General features: G+C 42.3%; 1 protein-coding gene across 1 annotated transcript in view; it reads left to right on the forward strand.

The window, feature by feature from the left end:
* Positions 1-379: 379 nt before the first annotated feature.
* Positions 380-15,679, forward strand: part of col8a2 (collagen, type VIII, alpha 2) — a 270,845-nt gene continuing 255,545 nt past the window's right edge. Inside the window, exon 1 of the mRNA XM_070899076.1 lies at positions 380-553. The gene's annotated coding sequence lies outside the window, so the exon portion shown is untranslated. The remainder of the gene's footprint in view (positions 554-15,679) is intronic.

Raw genomic sequence — 15,679 nt, forward strand, 5'->3', positions numbered from 1 at the left:
CAGTTCTTGAAGGTACTGCAATTATATCTGTAGAATTGTTGATTAATGATTAGAAAGAGTGGCCTAGACAAATATTTTGTGAGGACAAAGCGATAAAGGAATCGTAAAAGTAAAAGGTTGCAAGTACTTTTGTCAGCTGCACAATCACAGTGGCAAATGTCCATGAAATACGCATGTGAAAATGTCTTTTTTTTTTAAAAAGACCTCAAAAGTTCTTTCCCCTCCCCCAACCCCACAAACATGATCCTTTGTATCTTAGAACCTGAGAAACAATTCTCAGCTGGAACACGCTCAAAAAACCAAAGCTGATCTCAGTCTAGCCCATTAAACAGCTTGTGAAATAACCCACTCTCACACACACACCCTCGCAGACGTGCTGTCAAAGTGACTCTCCCTCTCTCTGCTGTGCAGCTTGAAGTTGCTAACTGCGTAGGAGCAAGTGCTCTGGCTATTCATAGAAACCTATGGAGTAGAGCATCCAGAAGAAATTCCACCGTCAGAACAAGAAAACTACTCCTTTATTTCTTAACTGACGTTCAGCCAACTAGCAAAGGTAGGAAATTTTAGTTTCCATTTCTTCATGTTGTATGCATATCTATTACATGCTGTGCATAGTACGCTAGGCGAAGGAAACCTCTGCCTTTTTACAGTCACAAAATATTTTAAGTCTGGTTGGTAGTGACCAGTAAAGTACAACAGAAGTGAAATAAACTATACAAATTGTTTTGTGGCTATTTAAAAAAAAATCTTAAATGAGTTAATTTTTTTTAACTCATATACTGAAGTGTTAACTTCAGTATTTTTTTTAAATTAGCCTGACATTTCTTAATACCATACCACCTCAGTATCTAGATTGACCATAGCATGATGCCAACTAAGGCAGGTTTCAATCCTATTAAGAAAGATGCTATGTGGAGCTGAAAGCAGTTCCTATTAAAAACAGGTGGAGTCTTAACTCCTTCACTGGCACTAGACGGCATAAAAATTTGAACAAAGAAATCTCTGTGCGGTACGAGCCTACAATATGTAATTTTGAATATTAGTCGCATAATATATTTGAACAAAATATGTGCTGTACTAGTCACACTGTTAGAAACTGATCAAATTGGTGAATGAGTTAATGCTGTGATCTTTAGTATCAGATTCATTGTATATGTGAACATTGTGGCACAGAATTTGCACCCAAAAATTCCAGCTTTCTGATAAAACATTAAACCGAGGACCAGTCTGCCCTCTCCGGTGGATGTAAAAAGTCCCATGGCACGATTCGAAGAAGAACAAGGGAGTTATCCCCAGTGTCCTGGCCCAATACTTGTCCCTCAACCAACATCATTTAAATAAAAAACAGTTTGTCTGGTCGTTATCTCATTGCTCTTTGTGGGACCTTGTTGTGCCGCTTTACCCTACATTACAGCAGTGACTACACATCAAATAACTTCATTGGCAGCAAAGTGCTTTGGGACATCCTGAGGTTGTGAAAGGTGCTATATAAATGCAAGTATATTTTTCTTTCCTTGTTTCCTTCTAATCGCAGTGCAATGATGATTTCTGGCGCGATCGATCAAGCAAATTCAGGCGGCTTACATCTGTTCTTGCACTGCACCTGGTCTTCCTCAATCTATTGCGCCGGTTCTGTGAAATCTTTGGCCAGACCCTCCACTGCTCATTAGCATAGCCCCGCCCCATCCAAAAGATGCAAATTTCCTGAATTTGCACAGATTCAAAATGAGTGTCAATTTGCACCCAATTCCTTTGACTTTACACTCTTCAAGGAAAATAGCAAATATGATTCCAGTTCTGGAATTCAAAACTAAAGGTTGTGCGGATAAAGCATTTAAACTTGTTTGGTGTGCTCATTTAATTCATCTAACTGTAATGCATGACTCTTAGCAATAATGTTATTGTGGGTGGGGCCTGCTCTTAGCACAATGTTTTTAAAATTAGCGCAAAAGATCATGGAAACTCGAGTTGTGCTGAACGCAATTCGCGCTTAAAACTCCGTGATCTTTTGTGGCGGTAACGTTGATATCAGACGAATTGTGCCTTAAAAACCATCGCAATCGAGCGGAAACTCCAGGCCTAGATGTTTAAGTAGACAGATCTGTAAGTACCAGGATGAGAATTTTACAATCGAGGTGTTGCTTAACTGGGTGCCAATATACAACAACAAGAACAACTTGTATTTAAATAGGTCAGCGAGCACAGCGTGATGGATAAACAGGACTTGGTACAAGTTGGGCTACAGGCAGCAGAGTTTTGGAGGACCTTAAGTTTATGGAGGGTGGAAGATGGGAGGCTGGCCAGGAGTGCATTGGAATAGTCAAGTCTACACTAACAAAGGCATGGATGAAGGTTTCAGCAGCAGATGAGCTGAGGCAGGGGCGGAGCCGAGCGATATTACAGAGATGGAAATAGGCGGTCTTAGTAATGGCACAGAAATGTGGTCGGAAGCTCATCTTGGGGTCAAATATGACACCAGATTTGCGAGCAGTGTGGTTCAGCCTGAGACAGTTACCAGGGAGTGCTTTTGAGGTAATACAAGTGATTCCTGATTTTTTTTTTAAACAATTTATATTCTAATATCAAATGATAAATATGGAGCTGACCATTGGAGTTAGTGTGATTTTAGCAAAAATGTATCTACCTGATCTCACTGACTGCTGTGTCAGGAGTCCTGAAACACTGCTGTAATTCATATGATACTGACATTTCTTTCAGTTTAATCAATCGCAAATCTCTGTGCTGCCTCTCCGCACTCTCACTGACTGTAAATCTTTAGCTGTATACTGAACATTGGCACAGGGTCTGGAGATGGATATAAGGCACTATCAATTGAGCAACTAGCTACTACCTGTATTATCAGGTGGTATCAGTTATTACCAGATACATCTGTGCAGATATTGAATTCCCATGTACCTCATCATATTCCATAAATGATAATTAATGTGTGGTTTTGGTAATGTTTAACATACATTACAATGGATGGGAGCATTTTTGTGATGCATTTAAGTTATTATTGTAGCTGTACTGTAATTCAAATAGTTTAAATTGAACAAGGCTTAATATTGCAATCTGTATTAAATATCTCATACCATAAAAACAATAAATGCTTTGTACTAACTGCTACATAGCACTGATATCCTCTGGCATTAGCAGTTTGATAATATGAAATCTGTTCAGCTTTATCTCAAAAACAACCAGTTACTTTCCTTGGGCAAACATATGAATTAACTCCTGAACATTCAATCCCAAATATACTTGTTTCACATGCTAACAAAATTAGAGCGAGACGAAATGTTCCTAAGCACATTTGTTTTGTATTATGAATGTTCCATTTGAAATTACAAATACATTTTTGAATGTAATTCCAACAAGCAGCAATATCAAAGGTTTTCAGGAACAGTTTTAGATTTATAAAATGACATTTAAACAAGGCTTGGCTGTGAAGGAGATTAACGCCTTTTAAGGACGAGTTGCATTTCTGCTGCAAATAGCAAAAAGATAACAAGTGCTTTGTTTGTTAAAAAAAACTTTAATATTAAAGGATGGCTATTCCAATTGGTGCAGACCTTGGACAGTATTTTATTCCCACTGTTAGTGTCAGTCCAAGTGTTGATGTTAATAATTGTACCTAATTCCATGGCATTAAGAATGTATTTAATCCCATAAAATAATATAGAACCAAACAGTATTGTATCCTAATGGTTGAATCTACAAATTATTAAATATATTCTTTTGATATTATAATATGAGATGATTAGATGCTCAGACTTTCAGGATGTAAAGGAGCTATTAATGGATTGGATAGCATTGAAAGCTGTGCTCAGTTACGCACAGGTACCCTAATATTCTGGTCTTTTGAATTTGTGCAGTCCATGGGCACGAAGTATTGTGCAGTCCATGGGCTTTATTAGTATTATAGCCCCATATGCTTATAAGTAGAGCATTTCCCTGTCTCTCTCTCTTGCACGTAAATTTAACACTATGGCTACTTAAGGCTATTTGAACAGTTGCTGATTACTGCTACAAATAGTATTGGAACCGTTATATGAAGGCAAGCAGTTGTTGTGATGTAAGTACCATCTTGCGATGCGAGAATGCAATAAAAACAAAATTCTTGTTGGTGCTTTTCAACATGTATAGTGCAAATCTGATCAAGATCAGTGTTAGCACTGAATATTGATGTTTCAGAACCCAGGCTTGCACTGTGTTGTGATTGTTGAACCATCCATCAATAGGGATCAGAGTTTCAATTAATTTGGAATTCAACTTTTCCTTTGGAGAGTTGACATTTATATCCTGTGAGGATAAACTAAAACCTGAAGTCCAAATAAGAACACTGCAGAACATAAGTCAACATCATGGTAATTCTTGCCTTTTCCCATTAAGACCAAATGAAACATAGAAACATAGAAAATAGGTGCAGGAGTAGGCTGTTCGGCCCTTCCAGCTTGCATCACCATTCAATAAGATCATTCCCTCAGTACCCCTTTCCTGCTTTCTCTCCATACCCCTTGATCCCTTTAGCCGTAAAGGCCATATCTAACTCCCTCTTGAATATATCCAATGAACTGGCATCAACGACTCTCTGCGGTAGAGAATGCCACAGGTTAACAACTCTCTGAGTGAAGAAGTTTCTCCTCATCTCGGTCCTAAATGGCCTACCCCTTATCCTAAGACTGTGTCCCCTGGTTCTGGACTTCCCCTTCCCCAACATCGGGAACATTCTTCCCGCATCTAACCTGTCCAGTCTCGTCAGAATCTTCTCTGTTTCTATGACATCCCCACTCATCCTTCTAAACTCCAGTGTATAAAGAACTTGGACAACAAGACTACCTCCTTTCATCCAATGCACCACAAAGGAATAGACAAATTTCAAACTCAGCAGAAACCTGGCAGTTAAAATCACCCTGGCTCTTACCTGTCCGAAAGCCACCATGATCGCAACATCTGCAATTTTAACCTTCTCTCCTGAGCAGGAAGCAAGGACACACACCTGGAGCCAATAGGGTCCTTCCTTACATATGCACGTTGCAACCCGATGACATCATTGAGACCCGATTGTAAATTTTAACTCAGGCCTCAGCTGGGAATCCACCTGGAGTTCTCCACAAGACTCTCTATCAACCTTACGATTGAGATGTCAGGAATCGACACATGACTACCTTGAAAATGCCTTTCTCCCTGCCCTTGCCCATCCCTCTAGCTCATTGAAGAATGAACAAACAGATATAATTGCATGACTACAAGACTGGCCTCCCAACTAGACTACCAGAAATCTCAGAACTATCACCACCAATATTTTGCATACCACCTTTAGCCTCAATGTCAGCTGTGGCTCAGTGGGTAGCACTCTTGTCTCTGAGTCAGAAGGTTGTGGGTTCATAGTCCCACTCCAGGGACTTGAGCACAAAAATCTAGGATGACACACCAGTGCAGTGCTAAGGGAGTGCTGCTCTGTTGGAGGTGTCATCTTTCGGATGAGATGTTAAATCGAGGCCCCGTCTGCTCTCTCAAGTGGACATAAAAGATCCCATGACACAATTTCGAAGAAGAGCAGGGGAGTTATCTCCAGTGCCTTAACCAATATTTATTCCTCAATCAACATAACAAAAAAACAGGTTATCTGGTCATTATAACATTACTGTTTGTGGGAGCTTGCCTGCTGCATTTCCTGCATTACAACAGTAACTACAATCCAAAAGTACATTGGCTGTAAAGCGCTTTGAGACATCCAGTGGTCGTAGAAGGCGCTATATAAATCCAAGCCTTTTTTTCTGTGTTTAGAGGCTGGATGGACACATAGCCATGACCATAGTCATTGACCCCTGAGAACTCACTTTTTTGAGTGGAAGTATATCATCCTCGACTCCGAGGGACTGCCTATGATGATGATGATGATTGAAACATACAAAGTTCTTACAGGGCTTGACAGGGTAGATGCAGGGAGGATGTTTCCTCTGGCTGGGGAATCTCGAACCAGGGGTCCCAATCTCAGAATAATGGATGTTCGGTTTCACCAACTGACTGGGGTCAGTTTTGAGTGTTCTCACCTGTTGTTAACGGGACGGTAATGGCCTCAAGATCGGGTTGGAAGCCTTACAGCCCCGTTAATACCAGCAGTACCAGTGGTCAGCTCCATTTTGAAAGGGGCCTGCCACTGGGTGCCTGTTACAGGCAATCGGCCCTTTTAATATGGCAATCGGGGATTTATGGTGTAAACAGGATCCCGATCGGCAACTAATGGAAGCAAAGAGACCCTCTAAAGGTAAGTCATGAATTATTATTGTGGGCTTTGAAGGAGGAGCACTCCTCTAGGGTCCACAAAAATAATCGGGCCGCTGCCCCCCGTAGACACTCCACTCACCCCCCCCTCCACCAATCTCCCCCCTCCCCCCCACCCCAGATTAATCTTCGGCCTCTACTTATTTCTCTGTCTCCTCGTGGATATCAGTGTAATGCCTGGTTTGGCAGCCAACCACCATCACTTCTGTTCACATCCAAAGCATTTAGGCACCTGTTTCTAATGATGGTCTGCGGAGTGGTTTGACTCATCCGTTGTCTGAATTACTCATTGGATAATTCCCTTGATTCTTCAGTGGATTACTGCAATAAATCATATTTCTCAAAGAAAACCAATTGGGAAAAAATGCTTACAGCGTTTAAAAGAGACAGGAGACTGATTAATCCAGTTTCAGTTGTAATAATATTGTCCATCATATCCAAGTGGATGCCAAAGTGTGTTATTGTACAACACTGTATTTTCATCTCTACTACATGGGATGTGTTCCAGCACAGGGAGATGAAGATTTTTTTAAGCAAGGAAACACCTTTTTACCTTTGGTACTTTGGCTTAAAATAAGCCTCAAGAAAATGATGTAAGAAATTGATTACTTAAGCCTGACTCAATATTTATTTTTTTACCTATCAGTCATGATTGGGTTAATAAATATATTGCTGATTGGTTATGGCTGTTTTAAAACTCGGAGCTTGAGCATGACTGATTGGTCTAGTCAGGTGTAGTATTTCCTGTCTGAATTTTTGGGTAGAAGCTGACTGTCAAGGGATGAGTAACAATGGACCGGTGAATTAATTGGAAGTATTTCTGATGTTTATCAATTGTCTGGAACTGCAGCCTGTACTCAATTATCTGCAGTGAGCACAGGGTCTATCTCCAACCCGTCTCCAGTGAAGTAACTAGGTTTTTTTTTAGGTCTGGATATGGGATTTTGCTCCCAGACATGTTTAATAAGGATTTTCTATCTCTGATACTTGTCAGCAATACTGAGGGAAATAAATAGTACAGCTGTTATAGCTTAGTTAACACGGCATCAGTAAACCATTTCAGGATAGCTTCATTCCTGAAGTGTTGCCTTTTTACAAAAGTGCATCTGTAGTTGCCCCTTCAATCTTTAGCAGAATCCATGAACCCAGCCAGTAATTTGTTTATATACTGCCCCAACCTCAAAACGATTTGAAAATAAGTATGATACGCACACGGCTACTTTTCAAAATCAAAGAAAGAATATCCTTCTAATTTATTTACCCTTGTTTTACCAATCTGAAATCATGTCATGTCATGCCACCTCGCATTGTGAAAGGAATGGCGGGGTGGGGGTCGGGAGTGGGGGGGGGGGAGGGGAATGGTCTGTGGTTGAGGTTCTTGTTTGTCGTTTTCTATGGTTTGAGTTCTCAATCTCAACTGTGCCCTTAGTAGGAAAATAGGAACAGGAGGAGGCCATTCAGTCCCTCGAGCTTGTTCTGCCGTTCAATGAGAACATGGCTGATCTGCGATCTAACTCCTTACACTGACCTTTGGCCCATATCCCTTAATACCTTTGGTTAACAAAAAACTATCATCTCTAAACCGGCTGAACTCTTTCTCACAAGGAGAGAGGGTGAAATAATGAGGGCAGCTTTGGCTCACCTCCGGATAGATGTTTCTGGAGCAGTTTTGGAAGATGACTAAGAGCCAGTTAGAAGATGAGAGAAAGGCCATTTCAACATCAAGCCTGCTGCTTCCACAGGCCGTGATGGAGCTATGCTATAATGGACTCTTGCCCCACCAATTGAACCTCCTGAGGCAAAGGCATGCACAAATATTCCTCCCCATGGTAGACAAGGAAAACTTGAGTTTATCCAGGTTGCCAATAGAATGGTGTGTGGCTGAGAGAGAAATTAAATATTTTTCAAAAATGGGGGCTGAGGTGGGGTGAAGGGGGATTCTCAAATCTGTCAATTGGGGAAGGGATTTTTAACATACATGCTCCTCCTGGCTTCACAACATTTTCTGCTCTGCTACCAGCCAGCTTTCACATCCCTGAAACCCACAGGATCCACATCCCTTCCTCCGCTTCCCCCTGCCCCCCACCCCCCACAATCCCCTAACTGCTGGCTCCAAACAGCAGCTGGCTGGTTTTCCACTGCATCAAACCAGCAAACTGTAGTCCACAGAGCACCCGTTTGGTGCCTGTAGCTTGCCGGTAAAATACAATTGCGACCCAAATGTGAAAATGTTTTGAGCCTCTCTGGATTGTGGCCTTTGGATGGGTCCAATGGCGCTCAGCCGATATGGTGCCTGTTTTGGGACCATCTTGAAAACCTCCCCCTGTTCTTGAACAGCAAATCAACTGGCAACAAGAAGCATGCAGTCAGCAGAGTGCCAAACTTTCCACCCATACTTTGTAAGCATAGATAAAGATTGGATAGGCTGGGGTTGTTTTCTTGAGAACAGAGGAGGCTGAGGGGAGACCTTATTGAGGTGTACAAAATTAAGAGGGGCCTAGATAGAGTGGATAGGAAGGACCTATTTCTCTTAGCAGATGGGTCAACAACCCAGGGGGCATAGATTTAAAGTAATTGGTAGAAGGTTTAGAGAGGATTTGAGGAGAATTTTTTTCAGCCAGATGGTGGTGGGAGTCTGGAACTCACTGGCTGAAAGGGTGGTAGAGGCAGAAACACTCACCACATTTAAAAAGTACTTGGACATGCACCTGAAGTGCCGTAACCTACAGGGCTACAGACCAAGAGCTGGAAAGTAGGATCAGGCCGGATAGCTCTTTGTCGGCCAGCACTGAACGATGGGCCGAATGGCCACCTTCTGTGCTGTAAATTCCTATGATACAAACGCTGATGTGAAAATGTCAGTCCCTTAACAATCGTGGACTAAATGCAAGTGCACATGGACTGAACAGTGAAAAGGAGGACATTATATGATTATCTCGTAGCTGCAATTATTGCTTTCAAGTGCTTTTGGCAAGTTATTGAATCATTGCTCACCATGCTACATTTCCCCCATGGGTTCCCGTCGATCAGTTCTGTAATGGAAAGATTTTTTAAATGACCCCCCACGCGCCTAGTACGGTCACTGTTGGAGAGTAAAAGTGAGATTTATTTGCCATACTACATCATCATCATCATAGGCAGTCCCTCGAAATCGAGGAAGACTTGCTTCCACTCTAAAAGTGAGTTCTCAGGTGACTGTACAGACCAATACGGGAATTACAGTCTCTGTCACAGCTGGGACAGACAGTGGTTGAAGGAAAGGGTGGGTGGGGAGTCTGGTTTGCCGCACGCTCCTTCTGCTGCCTGCGCTTGTTTTCTGCATGCTCTCGGCAACGAGACTCGTCATAAACCCAACATGACTTTTTTTTTACACAGTGAGTCCAATGTGGTCCTTATAAATGGACTGACCCCTTTTAAGTTAAGCCATAAATAATGCAGTATGATTTCTTATGCGTGCACCACATAATTGGTCAGAATGAGCGAGAGTATGGAACATTGCAAACAGCAAACACTGCTGCAGGGTCACATACGTTGGCAGGCTCCACTGGACATTGCATCTATAACTCCTGCAATTTAAATATACAGACTTCAGGGGCACTGCTACTCAACATGGCCGTTTAAAAAAAACTTCAGTTGCTTCACACATACTCCACATTTCTTTGCTCAAGACGTTATCAACTAAAATTTCGGTTTTGCAGGAAATGACTTCGACAGTCTAAACAATTATACAGATCGGAAACTTTTACACTGAATGAGCAGCCACTCCGTCTAACAGTTGCCATTAACTTCTTGGCAGGATGTTTAATAATTCAACATTCTCACTTTGAGGAGTGAAAGATTTCTCACACGTGAGAAATTGAATCGAATCACAACCCTCCATCCATTTCCCTGAACAAACACTGAAAGCATGAGAGATCAGGAAAAATGTATCTTGCTCGGGGCTCTGTGGATTTTACATATAGGCTCACGCACCCTTCGTTTCCAAAGGAAAATAACATTGCAGGTGCTATCCTCTGCAGTCATTTCTTTCCTAAAAGGAAAAAACTGTTTGGCTTATGTCAGAAAATAAACAAAATGAGCTCAATTCTTTCCCTTAAGTACAAGGGCAAAAGTGGAACCCAATTCACATTAATGTGCCAAGAACAGATTCTTCCTCTTTTGCAATTATCTCAACAATAAATGTTTAAAAAAAACGCAACTGAAATAGAGACACATTTACAGAATTCCAATGAACGGACACATCATTGTTTCCCAGATTCTTAAAACTGTGGCACTTTGCATTTCCCTCAGTCTTCCCTTCTTTCCACAGTCTGTCAACACCCAAGCCGTTTGATGCCTAATCATTGCTTATTCATTTGTGTGGTCTTCTCACCTACTCTTTTTACCTGGGTTAGAAAATAGCTACTAGCTCCACATATTTCTTTTCTTCACATTTTGATCTCTTTGGGGACTAAAACTAGCCCGGCGGGGGTTAAAACGGCAGTCGGGCGCTACCCGCTGCACGCCAGGGGTGTTTGCACCCACTGCCCTTTTATCCCTACAGCTTTGAGTGGCAGGAAAGTGCCCACTGCAGTATTTATCAATTGCTCAGTCAATATTTCCCATTTAGTTCTGTTATGTCAACTGTTACAATTTTGTTGCAGGCTCTTTTCATCGTGGGGCGAGTTTTTGAAGTCTGAAATCTCCCAATTGTGTTATCCTCTTGCATATTAAACATTCTTCAACTGTTTATGGGCAACACCACAGGCAGTTTTCTAGTTACATATACATATATGTGTCTGTGTGTGTATATGTGTGTAACATAAAATGGACAGTAGTGTGGAGAACTCAGGTGATCACTATGAATACCCTCAGGTATGATTTACTCATTTTACCAATCTGCGCACACAGTTGGCGCTGGATTTTGCTGCCGCTCAGAGGGCAGGTTCGGAGGTGGATCTGCTGTCAAAATTTAAAAGGTTGACAGTGGGGAGGTATCCCGCTCTGAACCCACCTCCTTGTACGTTTCCCAAGTGCCGGCTTTGCCTGCGCTTTACAGACCCGAGATTAAGCTTTGGGTGAGCCAATTGAAATCATTAAGAGGATGTTTAAAGGTCATTGAACAGCATTTTACCACCTACAAACCATTTTGCCAACTTTTCCACAAGGTTCATGTCGCTCGGGATCACATCAGGTAAGTAGGTCAGGTTTTCAGTGACTCTCCATTGCTTTGAATAGGTGACAGTTGCAAAAGTGGTATAAAAGCTACCATTTCACAGCTGTTCACTTTCCAATGTTAGAAGCTGGAACCTTCAGGATTTTGAATATACTTTTCAGCTTTAGGAAGGTTGGAAGTGTTTGGATTAAACTTTCTATCCAGTACCACCTCCTTGGAGCAACCTCATTGACAGGTCGCTTCTGTCATCTCAACTTCAGCTGCCATCTATTCCGGCAGCATTAGTGCCCTTGAAAAAATCTCAACTTGGTCCTCAGAATCCCACTACGATCAGCCCCAACACCAACATTACCAGGCACACCAGCATCACCAACCACAATACCAACCTTCGCTGCAATCACCTGATGCTGCACAGGGCATCAGCACATGAGCACATTGTTGCGCGGGATGCCAGGGATGACCTCACCATGGCCACATTTACTTCATTTGATGCCGTACACCCTGGCTACCACATGATGCGCTAGGTTGGCACCACCCCACTCCAGCACCATAAAGCATCCCTACAATGACCAAGCTTTCACACTCATCATCATTGCGGGGAATACCATTATGTCTCACATTCACTACGACTCATTAAGCCACTTCCAAAGGAGCACCCAAATGTGTCCAAGAAGGCAAAGTGTTGAAAATAAAGATTTCAATGTTTGACACCACATTAGCCGAAACTCTACATGAACATTAGATAAAAGATCCAAGTGCCTACCCTTGTGTGTTGTTAGTTGGTATGATTGGACAATGACGAGGGTGAGTGTGAGGGGTGGTTAGTGAGATGGAGATGTGATAGTGTAGATAGAGAGAGAGGGATGGGTGGAGGTGCAAGATAAGTTGGTGTGAGTAAGGATGTGCAGGAATAGGATAGGGAAGGCAGAGTGATGGGAATGTGATGAGTGGCACAGTAGGATGAGGTTGAGTATGACTTTGCAGTAACGTTTCATGATCTACTGTAATCATTGAAAGGTTTGCACCACTGCAGCCTGGTCCTCCTGACCACATTGCTGCTTGTATCCTCCTGTGCAATGTGCAATCAGCTTACCTTGGTGTCCTGGGGAGGTCTCGTCTCCCATTAGAATAGAAGAGAACCTTCCTGCCTGCTGTGACTCCTTCCGTGAGCATATGGAGGGAGTCGTGAGCGAGTCTGGGTGCAGCCATGCACCTCTGTGCAGTGTTTGTCAGTGTTTGCAGCACCTCAATGAATGTGGCCATGACCCCTTTAAGGATGTGTCATCAAATGATGTCATCAGACCTGCTTCCTTTTAATTGGCTGGAAATCTCGCTAGGCGGACTTAACAAGCCCCATCAGGGGAAAGTCGTGGGGAAGCCAGCATGGAACCAGGAGCGGGGTTTGACTCCGTCCCCGGCGTCGCCCGCTTCTCCCTTAATCTTGTAATTCAGTCAACCAACCACTTCGTAAGTTATTTTAAGTGTTGATTAATGTAAGGTACGCATACATATTAACTGTTAAAAACATAAGAATTTGGAGCAGGTGTAGTCCATTCGGCCCCTCGAACCTGCCCCACCATTCAATAAGATCATGGCTGACCTTTGACCTCAACTCCACATTCCCGCCTGATTTCCATCTCCCTTGATTCCCCTAGTGTCCAAAAATCTATCTCTCTCAGTCTTGAATATACTCGACGATTCAGCATCCACAGCCCTCTGGGGCAGAGAATTCAAAGATTCACAACCCTCTGAGTGAAGAAATTCTTCCTCATCTCAGTCTTAAATGGCCGACCCCTTTTCCTATGCCCCCTAGTTTTAGATGCTCCAACTAGAGGAAACAACCTCTCAGCATCTACCCTGTCAATCCCCCTCAGACTATTGTATGTTTCAATGAGACCACCTCTCCTACTCCTGCTCCTATTTCTTATGTTCTTATTCTTCTAAACTCCAGAGAGTATTGGCCCAATGTACTCAATCTCTCCTCATGTTAGGATTGGCATGACCGTGCAGATCTATTGCTAAAGGCTGATTGCCCAGACATCTTTAATATGTTACAATGCAGTGATAGACACAGAAACATAAAGGGATATTTTTTCCAACTTCTTGCTCCCAGCAGGGAGCCTTCTCAACTGGGAGCACACATTTAAAATTCAGCTTGCATGGCACACTTATATAATGATGACCATTAATTTTAATGGTGGGAAATCATGCATAGCATGTGTCCAAATTGCCAATAAGCATGGGCCCCACCAGGAACACCAAGTTTAAAAAATACCTCTAAGCTGTCCACACAACTTATTGTGGCCCATCTGCAAGACATTATCTGTGTGTAACCATGCTTTGCAGACTTGAGAAAGGCACTCCCTGAAAGTGCCCCGGTTGATCCACTTGATACAAAACCGGGAAATGCTGGAAACACTCAGCAAATCAGGCAGGGCATCTGTGGACAGAAGTGACATGTTAAAGTTTCAAGCAAAACCCTCCATCAGAATCTGAGTTCTGATGAAGGGTTATGCTTGAAATATTAACTTGTCACTTCACTCCACGGATCCTGTTGCCTGACTTGATGAGCGTTTCCAGCATTTTCTGTTCCTGTTTCAGATTTCCGCCATCTGCAGTATTGTACTTTTCGATTCACTTGATATTCTTCTACAATAGAGAACAGCTGGGTGTATTGCTCCCAGTAGTCAATGGCACCACACTGTCGGCCCTATCCTGTAGGTCCCACTCACCCATTGCGAGCATTGATTGGACGTTACCACATTGTCTACATGACAAAAGTGACTCGATTTCAAAAGTATTTCACTGGCTGTGCAGCGCTTTGGGACGGAGGTCGTGAAAAGCTTGATATAAAATGCAGGTATTTCTTTTATTGATAAATGCTAAAGATAAAAAACTAAAGTTTGCTTTAATTTGCTGTAGAACCTGTACTGCAGTTCTTAGAATGCCAATAATTGCTCTTCCCATGGAAACACCTTTGGCTGCAGATTTGTGACAGTGATGGGAGACATAAATCTTGTTCCTTCGTTAAGGCTGATCCTCAGTTCGTAATATTCAAGAAGAAGAGAACACTGTTTGAATGAGTCCATAGTTTTTTTTAAACTGAGAGATTTTATGATTCTGAATGCTGCTTTTGATTTGATTACAATGCCCAGCTTTATATATGTGAACATCAGTTGTAATAATCAGTTGCATGACCACAACAGTTTTCATGATCAAGTCAAGTTCAGCAACAATACGTTAATTTAGAAACATAGAAACATACAAAATAGGAGCAGTAGTAGGCCATTTGGCCCTTTGAACTTTAGTGGCCTGCTTTTTGAAATATAAAAGGATGTGAACAGAATAACACACTTGGTTGAAATGAATTGTAGTCTGTGAAAATACTTCTTTAAAAGTAGTAGAACTGAATTTAGATGAAAATCGATTCCTGTTCAAGCTATAGGTGAAGGAGGAAATTACAGAACATTCAACCTTATAGAAGCTGGATATGGTTGGATAGAGAAACATGATGGATTCAGATTTTGTGGAGCTGTGGATTCTTTTAAGAAGCAGTATGGTCACTGTCAAAGGAGAAATGTTAACATACTTAACCCTGACCCGAAGGTTTCCAATCGCCTTTGTGCAACTTTCACTGTTTCTCAGTCTGAGACCAGGAAGGAGAACAGTCTGAGTTTGCAGTGCCATGTGAGGCCATTTCCAATTCAGTCCCAATTCTGTCCTGTGCAAACAATACATTGCCAAAGCTCATTTGAATGATTTTAATATTAAGGGCAGGCACAACCCAAACCTGCGACGTCTACCATCTAGAAGGACAAGGGCAACAGGTGCATGGGAGCACCATCACCTGCAAGTTCCCCCTCCAAGTCACACACCACCCTGACTGAGAAATATATTGACGTTCCTTCATTGTCGCTGGATCAAAATCCTGGAACTCCCTCCCTAACAGCGCTTTGGGAGTACCTTCACCACACATAGAAACATAGAAACATAGAAAATAGGTGCAGCAGTAGGCCATTTGGCCCTTCGAGCCTGCACCACCGTTCAATAAGATCATGGCTGATCATTCCCTCAGTACCCCTTTTCTGCTTTCTCTCCATACCCCTTGATCCCCTTGGCCGTAAGGGCCATATCTAATTCCCTCTTGAATATATCCAATGAACTGGCATCAACAACTCTCTGTGACAGGGAATTCTACAGGGTAACAACTCTCTGAGTGAAGAAGTTTCTCCTCATCTC

The sequence above is a fragment of the Pristiophorus japonicus genome, chromosome 14, assembly GCF_044704955.1.
Source record: "Pristiophorus japonicus isolate sPriJap1 chromosome 14, sPriJap1.hap1, whole genome shotgun sequence".
Lineage (NCBI taxonomy): Eukaryota > Metazoa > Chordata > Chondrichthyes > Pristiophoridae > Pristiophorus > Pristiophorus japonicus.